Source organism: Pieris napi, chromosome 9, assembly GCF_905475465.1.
Source record: "Pieris napi chromosome 9, ilPieNapi1.2, whole genome shotgun sequence".
NCBI lineage: Eukaryota > Metazoa > Arthropoda > Insecta > Lepidoptera > Pieridae > Pieris > Pieris napi.
In genome coordinates, this window is record NC_062242.1 from 11,784,741 (window position 1) to 11,797,536 (window position 12,796).

General features: G+C 34.2%; 1 protein-coding gene across 4 annotated transcripts in view; it reads left to right on the forward strand.

The window, feature by feature from the left end:
- LOC125052417 (MAP/microtubule affinity-regulating kinase 3-like) overlaps positions 1 to 12,796 on the forward strand; it is a 150,515-nt gene that overhangs the window by 27,470 nt on the left and 110,249 nt on the right. The window contains exon 1 of one of the 4 annotated variants that reach the window (XM_047653253.1): positions 8,797 to 8,978. The exons of 2 other annotated variants lie outside the window; for them this stretch is intronic. The gene's annotated coding sequence lies outside the window, so the exon portion shown is untranslated. Of the gene's footprint in view, positions 1 to 8,796; positions 8,979 to 12,796 lie in introns of those variants that run through there. One more of the 4 variants, XM_047653254.1, reaches the window with a different exon arrangement.

Consider the following 12,796-nt stretch of genomic DNA (forward strand, 5'->3'; position numbering starts at 1 on the left):
ATGTAGATTTCAGGATACCTATTGAATCATTGAATTTGAAAATTTAAATATAAAATGAACTGTAAGTATTTTAGTCTAAGTAGCAACACAAATTGTATGTTTCTAGAAACCGCTGAGGTTTTTGTAATATAATTAAAATGAATGCTAATAAATAAAGAATAATTTAAACTATTCGATGTATATAAGTGCAAAATCATCTAATAAAGTTACATCCCCAATTTTCCCATGGTCATCCGCTCAATCTGTGCGCCTAATAAAAATTCTGACCGGACATCGAACTCCGTTACCGAGGGTTCGCTAATTGGAGTGTGGGTTCGCATTTGCACTGGCTATAGCTTCCTTATTCCGAATGTAATGTAATAAAAAAACAATTTCGTATGATTAGGGTGAATAACCTTTTTGCTGTTGACTGAAAAGATTTTGTAAGAAAGTATTAGATTTTTTGTTATTGTCAGGCAATAATAGAATTAATGATAACTTTATCGTGTTAGGAAACTATGATTTTAGTTTAGTTTAGTTTTAGTTAGTATATTTCTAGTGTTTGTTTAAAATTACTTTTTTGTTAATCATTTATGCATGTACTTTACCATCAGTATGTGTTTATTTTTTATTTTTTCATTAGCTGACCCGGCAAACGGTATATGTTTAGGGTAATGAAGCGTTAATAGTTATTTAATTGATCTTCCTAAATATCCAATTATACAGAGAAATAGATGAAACTCTTAAATTATGTCTGTATATGCCCGTATCTGTATTACGGGTCTTCAGGACAAAATCGTCCAAGGACTTGGAAGACAGTAGTACCTATAGACTTGACTGGAACATGGTGGAATGGTTGCAGCTCCTTATATTTTGTAAAACAAAAAACTTGGCGATTGCAAAGAGTGGCGGAAAGTTTATTGACAGTTCTCCTCGTCAGTTCTACGCCCTTGATTTGAGAACTGGCAGTTAATGTAAGATTAGAAGCATTTAATATGTATTTCTTTATTGACGTTCATAAGTGTACATTGTTGAGCTAAGTTAATAAATGATTTTGAATTTGACTATTTTAAAGTTTTTTATAAAACTATTTCGGTTTTTAAAGGTATAATATATATATATAAATATATATATAAGGAATATTATTAAGGATTTTTTCTAAATGAAAACACAAAATTGTTTCTCTGAAATACAAAGTTTTTATTTTATTTATCACATTTTATAATATAATGCACTTATGGTCTAACTATAATAATTATTCTTACCTGAAATACAAAGAAACGACATTTAATGTTCATTTATCCTTTAATCTATCTTTTTACACTATAATCCACTAAATTAATTTACACGTCATCCGCCATTTTATCGCGTGTCACTCCGACGCGTCAAATTCAAATTAATGAAATATCATTCCATTACATATACATATGTGAGGTATCGATTCAAACAATGCGAAGGCCAGAAGCAGGATGGCTCCAATTATCCACTGAACCGCCACGTGACAGGGTGCCTATTGCTTACAATTTGCACAATCGTATATATTGCACGTCTTATACGTTCTGAACATAAGTGGTTCTTTGGTAATACGTATGTATATATGGTATGAAGCGACTAACGAAAGGTGTTCGCAAGTGTGTTGCCGGCTTTTTAAGAATTAGTACGCTCTCTTCTTGAAGGATCCTTAGTCGCTAATACTATCGTTTACTTCGTCAAACTCACGATGTGTATTTCTACTGTAATTTTACGTTTTATTAATTGAAAAGATGCTTCCCTATGAGTTTTTTTAAAAGAACGGGGGCAAACGGGCCTGAGGCTCACCTGAAGTTAGCTGATACCGCCGCCATAGACACTCAATGCCAGAAGGCTCGCGAGTGCGTTGCCGACCTTTTAAGAATTGGTGCGCAAGACTTGGAGAACCCTAAGTCGAATTGGTTCGAAGTCGAAGAATGAAGGCCTTCAAATTCTTCCATTTGTCTTATCATCGCTTCGTGTTATCCAATCTTTCCCTGCTACCTTTTTCATTTCATGAATTGTATCTAATGTTATTATTTGTATGACCTTGAAGAACTGTCTAGAAGAATTCATTCACATTCACAAAGGACCATCACTTACGAAAATTCTATTAAATATATGTTGCAATTTTCCTCAATCTATACTTAAACTAGATTTGAGACTAACATTTGTCTTCACCCACTCGCTACGTGGTAAGAATACTGGATCGGACTAATCTCAGTTTAAATAATTCTCTCTGGCGATGTCAGGTAGAGTTTTCAAATGATTTGAAACGTTTTGATTTATCATCTTCGTTTCATGTTCCTTTTAAAACATTTTTTTTATTGTTATCTTAAGATTAAGAAATTTTATGCGTAAGAATTTTTTTAATAAAGACCTATATCGTCATGCTAAATTATATAAAAGGTACTTTGACTATATAATTTCATATACTGTGTAGAACATGTTCTTGTTAAAGTATATAATAATTCTTATTCATAAAAACTATGTAGAAGTATTATTGTAGACACAATTTCACAGATAGATACGAATAATTAAAATTAAATATTTTATACTTTGTTTAATAAAAAAAGAAATAATATTTACTTAAAAATTAATGAGTGAGAAGAAAAATTAAAAACGTACATTCAAGAAAAAAACATGAAACAATTAAAGAGATCTTAATTGTTGGATAAAACTTAATATTAATTAATTTGTGAACAGATTAAACATAAACAAAAAATAATTAAACGCGTATTTACTTTATTATTGACATAACTCGAATAAATTTTAATTTAATATAACAAAATGATATTAATAATTATACAGGAAAACGCTTGGTCGAAACATTTTCAACTCGTTAAAAACCTACCGATATCACTCCGATACAATGACACTTTTGGCACGGACCGTTTCGAATATGATCCGAAAACAATTTGGTCACACGCCAGAAACAACAAAAGCCTTCGAAAATACTTCCAAATTCATCTGCGTTTTGTTAATTAAATATTATGGGGATTTCGATATCGCTCTTATCACTCAATAATATCATATTTCGGCCATACAATGGGCAGAGGGAATGAGAACTTGGAGATACTGATCGTGTTTGGTAACATAGAAGGAAAATCACGTGGCCGTTTACGAACCACATGGACCGATGACCGAAGAATCATCGTTCTCAAAATGTCTTAATATATGCAGTTTGTAATGTGTGCCCTTTTCGTGAGGTTAGGATTCAAAATTCAAAAAAAGAATCAACATTCTTTATTTGTTTAGCTATATACAATAGAATTCAGATTGAGGCCTCCCTAGTAAGTCGGAGACATGTGACAGGGAAGCCTCGCTCTTCTTTAAATTAACAAAGTTTCATCAAAAATAACCAAAACAATTGGTTTTAAAACGAGGGTACTGTAAAAAAAATATATATATGATGACTGTGTGATGATTATGTGAATGTGCAATTGTGTGTGTGTGTGAAAGACGAAACAAATCTAAGTGACAGTGTGCATGAAAAAGATGGATGAAGGAAAAAAATTATAATGTAGGATTTAACAATGATTCTGTTTTGTCATAGTTCAGTGTACCGAGCCAATGGTTTCAAGTTGTTTTATATTTGTGGTATGTAAGATTATGCAAGCTAAGGGTTTTATTTAAACTATTGTAGAGATAGGCTGAGCGATAGCGTTTCGTTGAGGGTACGAGTAACGGCAGTCGCAGTCGGGGCGGGGCTCCTAACGTAACTATATGGCACCAAAAGCCCTATGGTATGGTTGGTGTTGGTGTAAAGACCTGGCTAACTAAGCCAGCCTAGCTCCTTCCAGAAGCACAAAAGTCTCCTGGGCACTTCGCAGGCTTCACGGAGCGACCTTACTGCTCCGAGGATTTGTGATTATCTAAGGCAATGAAGCTTTTGCCACGTTTGTTTTCTGCTCTTCTTCGTACCTGGCCATACACAGCAGCATGTACAGCGATGTTTGTTTAGAGTTGTTATCGCAGTAGCATGTTGCTCTGAACCGAAGTTTAAATCGATATAGGTCTTGTGTAGGATTTGGTCTATTAGTTTAAATTATTTTATGTCCCCCCCCCAGCTTGTTTGTATCTCTCCCCTCACTCTTCTACTATTTTACACCTTATGATGTACATAACGTTAAAATGCTGATTAGCTTGTATTACAAGCAACAAAGACTGACGAAAGCTAGACGAAGTTAATAGCACAGTCTGCATGGAGCTGTACAGAAAGCATCCATTATGCTGAAAATTAAAAGTTGCGGACTTTACCTTTGTGATCAGCGAAAACTGTCCTCGTTGTTGACGTTTCATTATCCTCTTGAGGGCTTTTTTAATTAATGCTGGTAATTAAAGTGTTGCGCAGTTCATTTGTCTATCGGCTTTAGATCTTTTGGATGTTGGGTGTTATTAAATTGTTAGTTAAGACAGACTCGTTGTATTAATAAATATCCATTTAATCTTTGACTCAAAACGGGACATAAGTTTAATTTAGGTCAAATAATAAGTGGTCAATGAAAAATAATATTTTTTTTAAAGTTATTTAGAAAAGGTATGCAGAAGCATAAAATATACGATATAGGTACCCAAAATATTTAGTTATATTTATCAGTATAACAAATTTGTTTTAATTTAGCTGGTGACGATTTCAAATAAGATTGAAACTCTTGGCACGTTTTTTTATATATTCTGCTGCTTAAATTTTCGCGCGCTTTCTGAAAACGGGACAATTTTGCGTCCCACAGTTCATTTCGTGGACACCGGGACTCGTAATTGGAAAAAGGGATAGTCCCGTTCAAAACGGGACGTCTGGTCACGTTGTGTATATATAATATACCATAAGGTCATTAAAAACATTTATTCATTTATGTTATCAAATATAAATGTTCATTTTTTTACCTAGTACGGTTTTGACATTCCTCTCTCGCTTCATCCACTTTTGTGATATTCGTCATGCATGCTCTTCGCTTATGGGTAGGTAATACTACTACTACCTACTGTACATATACAACTTGTCCATTCCTTAGTTGCTCCTGGGTTTGGTCCAGGTATGTAGGACGAGGCCTGCCCAATACGATTTCAAAATCTACAATCTCAAGCAGATTGGTAATTAAAAATAATTTTGAAAATAATGTAGTTAAAATCACTTTTTGTGTCTTTATGTAATAAATACAAAATTAAGCCATGATGTCTATTGCATAAACCGTTATTGTATTTCGTTTTGACCACTATAAAATTATTCGAAAAAATTGTCATTATAAATTTCATCTAAATCATTTTACAAGTTTTCGAAATCTAGGTAATAAAATTTAGGTTAAGCCATGATTGTAACGTTTTGACTGAAAAAGAAAGTGAGCCGGCGCGTGCGCATTATGATCGTGACTTCCGATATATTTGCGTGATCAATCGTTCAACATGTGAGGCTAAAGGCTATAAACAATAGATTTTTTACGAATTGCGAAAGGCGAGAAGATTATAAAAGCCTATACCTATCGGTTTTTGTTGTAATCACAGATAACGAATCGTTGTACCTACTGATTATTACCAAGATTGATCACCTGCTTGTTATTTTAGTAATAACAGCCGAAGTCGTGTATTGAAAGTAGTACCCATTCGTCTTAGAAAATTTTGAAATAATTTCACCTAAGAGTAAAATAAAAATACTTAAACTGCTTAAATCAATAATCTAATATCTATCTTTATAATATATCGTAATTAATCTACGGTAAATTTGTCTAATCACGGCTTCACTTTAAAACAGCTCCAATTTTTTTTCTGTCTATTTTCATCAATCGGCAATGGTGAAAATGATTAAATCGGAAGAAATTAAAACATCATGATTTGTGAAATGAATGAAAGAGGGTACAATTTTTTGGCTTTGACATAATCTTAACTTGATCAAACGCCACTTAAGCCGGGTCCACATTTGTAGCACGTTGACGTATCACGATCACTCGTATCGTATCTAGTATCTGTATCATAAATATGGACGCTCATTTTGTCCATGTCGTATTTTTAAGGCGTATCTTGTAAAAAACGCGTCCATACTTATCAAATGCTGTATCATGTCAGTGTATCGGCTTTAACTTTACAAATATAGACGCTTCACTTTTCTTCCGATGTATCATGATGCGCGTGTCTTTCAGTGCACCTTTCCCTTCTCGTAATGTTCAGTCATGTCTTCGTTCCCAAACGGTTTAGCCATGTCAGCAATTGCTCACAGTTTGGCGGTGACTAGCGCCTGTTATATTATCATTAATAGTACTTCAAAAAAAGTTAAATCTAGACGTAGACGGCGCTGGCAGTGTTTAGAAACCGAAAAAAACATGGTGGAATACCATTGATGCGAGATTTGAAATTTCAGCATACCAGCGGAAAATACAAAAATTTCACTCGCATGTCACCCATTGATGTTGTGTATTCCCTTTGATGATCGCGAAAAAACCGACACAGGATGGTTCGCGGTGTATCAAGTATCGTATCGCGATACAGTATCGTGATACAGTATCAAAATACGTCCATACCACCGATCGTGATACGCGTATCGGATACGAGGTGTATCAAGATACGCGCTTAGTGCGGATCGGGCCGTATCCGATACGGCATGTATCATAAACGGGTATCATTTTGCGTCCAAACTAACGATCATGATACGCGCCGAAGCCACGCAACGGAGATACGATACACCGAAATGCTACAAATGTGGACCCGGCTTTAGAATGAAAAATAAAAACCTAACCTAATGTAAATCACTAGGATCCACTCGGAACTGAGACAAGATCCAATATCATTTACTTTATGCATTTAATATCAATATTTTTATTATTTGAAGGGGGCCAAAGCCATACGCCACTTTAATATTACTTGGGGTACTACACACAAGTCGTAAAGAACGATAGAAAACAATTTGGAGTTGTTTATGGTTTTTTCGTGATTCGACAAATTTACCTAATCTACTATAATTTTATCTCTTCGATTTAAGTTATTTCTGGTTGATTTATTACCTGTGTTGTTACGTAAAACGTATTTGCTGTTGTAATTGGACCAGTTTTATTGTGTTTTCGCGTTTCGTATAGGTACACGATATACCCTAATCTGTAGCCTTGTGAATATTTGACGAAGCATTCCACCATTCGGTACATAATAGTATCGCCGAAGCCATAATTGACTCGGCGTAAACCGCCTTAATTGACGACGTTTTGTGACGTTGATCCAGTTTACATTTGTTATACTTGTGTGTGTATGAATAGGAATCGTAAACAATTTAGAGATACATTTGTATTCGTACTTACATGTTCCTAATAACGCGCTTAATTGTATTACATATTTTAAAAACATCACCTTGATAGCTGGAAGTCGACTCCCGGTGGGGGTCTTCCCAGGACCTCCAATTGTTTAACGAAAGAGTATACTCCTCCCGCAAAGACCCGCAACGCACCCACTAAAATGGGTATCTGTTTGCTTGTTTGGGCGTCCCGTAGGATCGTTTGCCAATCCAAGACCATGAAAGTTGAGATTATCATTAACTTTTTACTCTTATTACATATTTCGACATTACAAATTATGTTTATATTACAAACTAGATGACCCGGTGAACTTTGATGAAGTATCACCTACATGTATTTGTGTAAAATCCGGTAACCATAGTATTCTCTATAAAACAACTATTCTCGAGTTTTAGCTAGACACACGAACAGCATTTCATTTTTGCATATATAGATATGCTGTCTCAGTTTCCCCAGTATGAAATCAAAAAGAAATTAGAATTTCTCTCGTATTTAAATAAAATATATACATATTTGAGATACAGTGTTTCATTCTTTCAAGGAAAGTTCAGCATTAGAGTATATTGCTTATTGTCTCTTCAAGTCCAATGCCGTTGCCTCTATATTATAGTCTTTGTCAAAGATAGTTACGAATATGAAGTATATAAGCTCGGAATACATAATACCAGTAGGTAATCTCAAGTCGGTGATATGTAAACAAACAAAAGATACGGCTATCGTCCATCGACCGTGTCTGTGATTGACTGAAATAGATGTGTTATGTAAGGTTGGGTAAATGAAGAAAGATTTAAGAGTTTATTTTAAAATACTGTTTACAATTAAGACATGCGCAAACATGTGGAAACTTTATAGAAAGTTTGGTTATCTGGTTGGACAGTTTTCACAAAAGGGGAGGTGTGTGATCGCAGAATATGCCAATGTAGATAGAATATGGCGTGATTAATAAATATAATATAATATAAATATAATATAATAATAAATCGTCTTCACTTTCGACACTTTGTTTCCAACGCATTCTGAGGACCTGTAAGAAATGTGAAGGCAACAGATCTCGAGGCCAATCCCTACTCGCTGGACCGATCAAGTCTTACGATCGCCCAGACGCAGAGGTTTGCCGAAGTGGAAGTTGCGCAGCGCCCCTAACACCACCTTCAGAAAGGAAGAGCGCGACTGAAGAAGATCGATGATTATTCGATGTTTATCTCTTGTAGTCTTTGTCAAGACAGTACATTAACTTCAAAGTGTCGCATGGTTACAACAACAGTCGAGCAGTTGAAATTCCAAAACTTTAACCGCCCTTTGTAAGATGTTGTGTTGCAGGGTGTGTTGTGAGTAAGTAGAATATATTATATGACCATATTTAGGTACACTGACTTAACTATAACCTATGCATTGTTAAGATTTATTTGCATTAAATTAGACTAACATACGCCCAATAAGTTATGAGTTATCTCGAGAATGGTGTCGGGCGTGGCATTGAATGTTGCCGTTGAATTTGGCCGTACTCCCCGTGCGCCCAGTACGTCAGTCTACGGCTAAATCGTTGGCTAAGCGCACGCCGCTCACTCGCTGGTACAGGCCGACACGTGTATCAAACGGTCTTTTACGAAGACCGGCCTTTGATAGTGGTTTAGTGGACTGTGATAGTGCAGCGGTTGGTATCTTGCCGGATCGGATTATTTATAATTTGATGAGCGATTGAAAGTGAAATTGTTTGTAAGTGTATGAGTACACAGCTGTGATACTGTTGATTATTTATTATTGTAAATTGAGAAATGGAATTAGATGCCTCTGAGTTGGAATGCAACTCATTATATATACTAATAAATTAAAATTATAATAGATATAATTAAAATAGATGAAATTTACTAATAACGATTCTGAAAGCTCAAAAAGGATTCGAAGTGAAATTTTTTTTATTATTACATTAGTAATAAACGACGTTTGCTCTCTATTTGCCCACGAAATCTTATCGAATACGTAATGTCTATTTTATCTCTGGTTTATGTGTAGACAAATATTTGTCTATGCCATGTACTGATAACGCTGGAGGTAATATTTTGATCTTGAATCAATAGTATTTGTGTGCACGTAGGGTTTTTCCTAGTTCTCAAACATTAAAATTTATTTAAGTTAATAAATAATAATATATGTCGTGATTTTCTAAATTATGTTTATAGCCACTATATTAATTTGGTCAATGGTTTTTTTATCGGTGGAAATTAAAAATTTACTGCCCAATACGGAACCGGTAGATATGATCTGGTACAGAAATCAAACCGGAGGACTAAGACTACCCTCCGCTCATGGTTAGGTTAGGTTTTTTGTGTCAGGATGTCGGTTTTTTGTGACGGTGTGCGCGCGCTTCGTAAAAATTTACTACCATAATTTTTCCCTAACGCGCCAAAAGCAGTATAACTTCAAAAACTAAAATGTTGACTATAGCTAACTTCAGGGTGTCAGTTTTTTGTGACGATATGCGCGCGCTTTGTAAAAATTTACTACCATAATTTTTCCCTTACGCGCCAAAAGCAGTATAACTTCAAAAACTAAAATGTTGACTATAGCTAACTTCAGGGTGTCAGTTTTTTGTGACGATATGCGCGCGCTTTGTAAAAATTTACTACCATAATTTTTCCCTAACGCGCCAAAAGAAGTATAACTTCAAGTAATAAAACTTCGTAGTAAGCACACTTCAAGTAATATACTGCAATAGTTCTATTATTATCAAAATTTAATGAGCCATTAGAGCGTGAATATATATGTAACATAGATTTTCATACTTTTTATACCAAAGATAGTGAACAAATGTGGAATACTGTTTCAATCAACGCATTGCGATCGGCTTCTATTTGCTAACATCATCGAGGCCGGCCACGTACAGCCGTACGTGCATTTAACCAATTAGTGCAGTTAAGTAATTCCTAAGTACACGAGTAATTTATGACTAACATTTACCTATTCATATAACTTACCTAACATATCTAGGAGATAGCTACTTGTTATGATATGATTTTTCTTATTAATAAAACGTATATATGTTGATGAAATCATTGAATATTTGCTCATTTCTGTATCAGAATACTAGGTTGTACAAATCGTAAATATTTTAATTAATTTTACAGAATAATGTAATAAAATCGAAAAACGCTGTGGTTTGTATAAATGTAACCATAGCGGTCTTGTTTAACAAATGCATATATGTATAAGTAGATTTTCATGTTACTTTTTAACGTTAGGCTATCTAATAAGTGACTGGGTAGTTCATTTATTAGCCGGGGTAGCAGATACCACAACGTTCTCTCGCCATATACGTTGTTAATTAAATCTTCTTTATAGTATACACTATAGGCTCCAGAAGATAAACCACTCCTTATATGAAAATTGTATTCGTTTTTACACAAACTCACAAGCGAAATTAGAGAATTATTACTAAAATCATTCAAAACTCTCATCAAACGTAACTTAATCAATATAGCTTTTTATAATATTGACGATTTCTTGCCAGTCCTTCTTGCCCGCTCTATGCACTTGACTTGCGAATTGGTAGTAAATATAACTTTAGAATCAATTTAACATCTTTTCTGTTGACATTCATAAGTGTACTTGGTTACCTATATGATTAAAGTTATTTTGAGTTTGAGTTAGATATTTTATAATATCCTTACTCAAACTAAATGTTATGTAAAAATATTTGAGGTACTTTTAACACGTCTTTTCTCTTACCTTTGAGAGTTTTTATACAAATCGATTTAAGTATCAAAACTCTCAAAGGTAAGATCAATTCAAAGAAAGAATCAAATGAAATTGCGGCGACTTTGAAGGGATGAAAGTTTCAAGGATGTTTTCGTCATACTCGAGGGATTTTGTCCGAGGGGAATATAAACCTATTTAGTACCCATAATTGTTATTGAATACTACATTAGACGCGTGATATGTGAACCAATAGATAGTTAACATATTTGGTCTATGAAATTGTGTACTTTTGACTATGTTCAAAGACTACGTTAGGGTAATGTCATTAGATAAAGTATGAAGATTGAGAATTTAAAACGAATTGACGCATTTCGTTTGGTTCTGATTGGTTGACAGTTTTTATTACAATCAAACGCCACGTGACATCGCGTCTTTTGTTTTATGTTAAAAGAACTTTATTTCTCATTAAAATTATTACGTAAAATTATATTTTTTGTGCATAAGATACTAAATATTATAATACGAACGAAATGCACGATACACAGCCTTCCTAATTTTAGTCTTCTAGGTTCATTCTGATGTGTACTAAACACGCTAATATTTCGAATCTTAGACGGTATTTTATTAAATAATTGTACAACCTCATTGCATTATATAACAGAGTTACATTATACTTTAAAGAAATTCGTCCGTATGTTTTTCACAGGTTCTCCAGGCACTGTACATAATATTACTTTTAATAAATAATTCAATTCATAATTTCATTTCGTAAGACTTTTTATCATCATCATAACACGTACTAGAAGTTACCGATACCTAAGCAGAAAATAATACTTCTTACGCACGCAATTTAATTTGTAAGTACTAGAGAAAGAGTTTAGTCAAAGTTAGTAAATTTGTTGCGACAAAGCTAATAATCTGGTCACGGCGCGACCTTAATATAAATTCATAACGGATAAAAATAATTATAATTTATTAAATAAACCTCTAGGAATACTAAGAAATATCGATTGTATAAGGATCGAATATCTCTGTGATATGCATTCTGTGTGTATGGTCGTATGCCATAAACACCTGAAGGTGGATTATTATGTATGCTGAGCGGTATCCTCGCGACGGCCATTTTGAATGCCAATACGGTGAGTGGCTGATCTATGATTTTGTGGCGTATGTCTCAAAGGATTCCTTTTAATAACGTTATAGAACATAGGGTTTTTATTAAAAGCTGTCTTTTTTTAAACATGTACATTGTACTTCAGTATACTAATAATAAATTCAAAGGCCGGCAACGCACTTGCGAGTAGTCTGGCAAGGTGAGTGTCTATGGGCGGCGGTATCATCGTAGTGGGGTTTAGCTTGTCTGGATTTTTATTATTTTATATGGCAGGGGGATAACGGGCTCGCGAGTGCGTTGCCGGACTTTTAAGAATTGGTACGCTCTTTTCTAGAAGGACCCTAAGTTGAATTGGTTCGGAAATATTTCAGTGTAGTAAATGCATATTCTTAAACAGAAAATGTTTTTTGTGTGATGTTTCCACTATGAGACCTTCGCCATAGTTGGGTACTTCCTTTATGACTGAGTGGTTTTTAAGGTGTCAAACAAAGCCTTCACGCAAAGGTTTAGATTTTTATGTCTTTGAACGTCTAAATCGCCCGGATTGTTAAAAGTGTTTGCTACGGATGTAATATTAGTTTTCTTTTATTATGGGAAACATGACAAATACTGTATAGATGTATAAAAATAAATACAAGTTATTATAGAAATATAATTTAATTGCTTCACATCAAGAGTCAAGTCAAAAGTCAGAAATACAAAAAAAATATTCTAGTATTTTGCC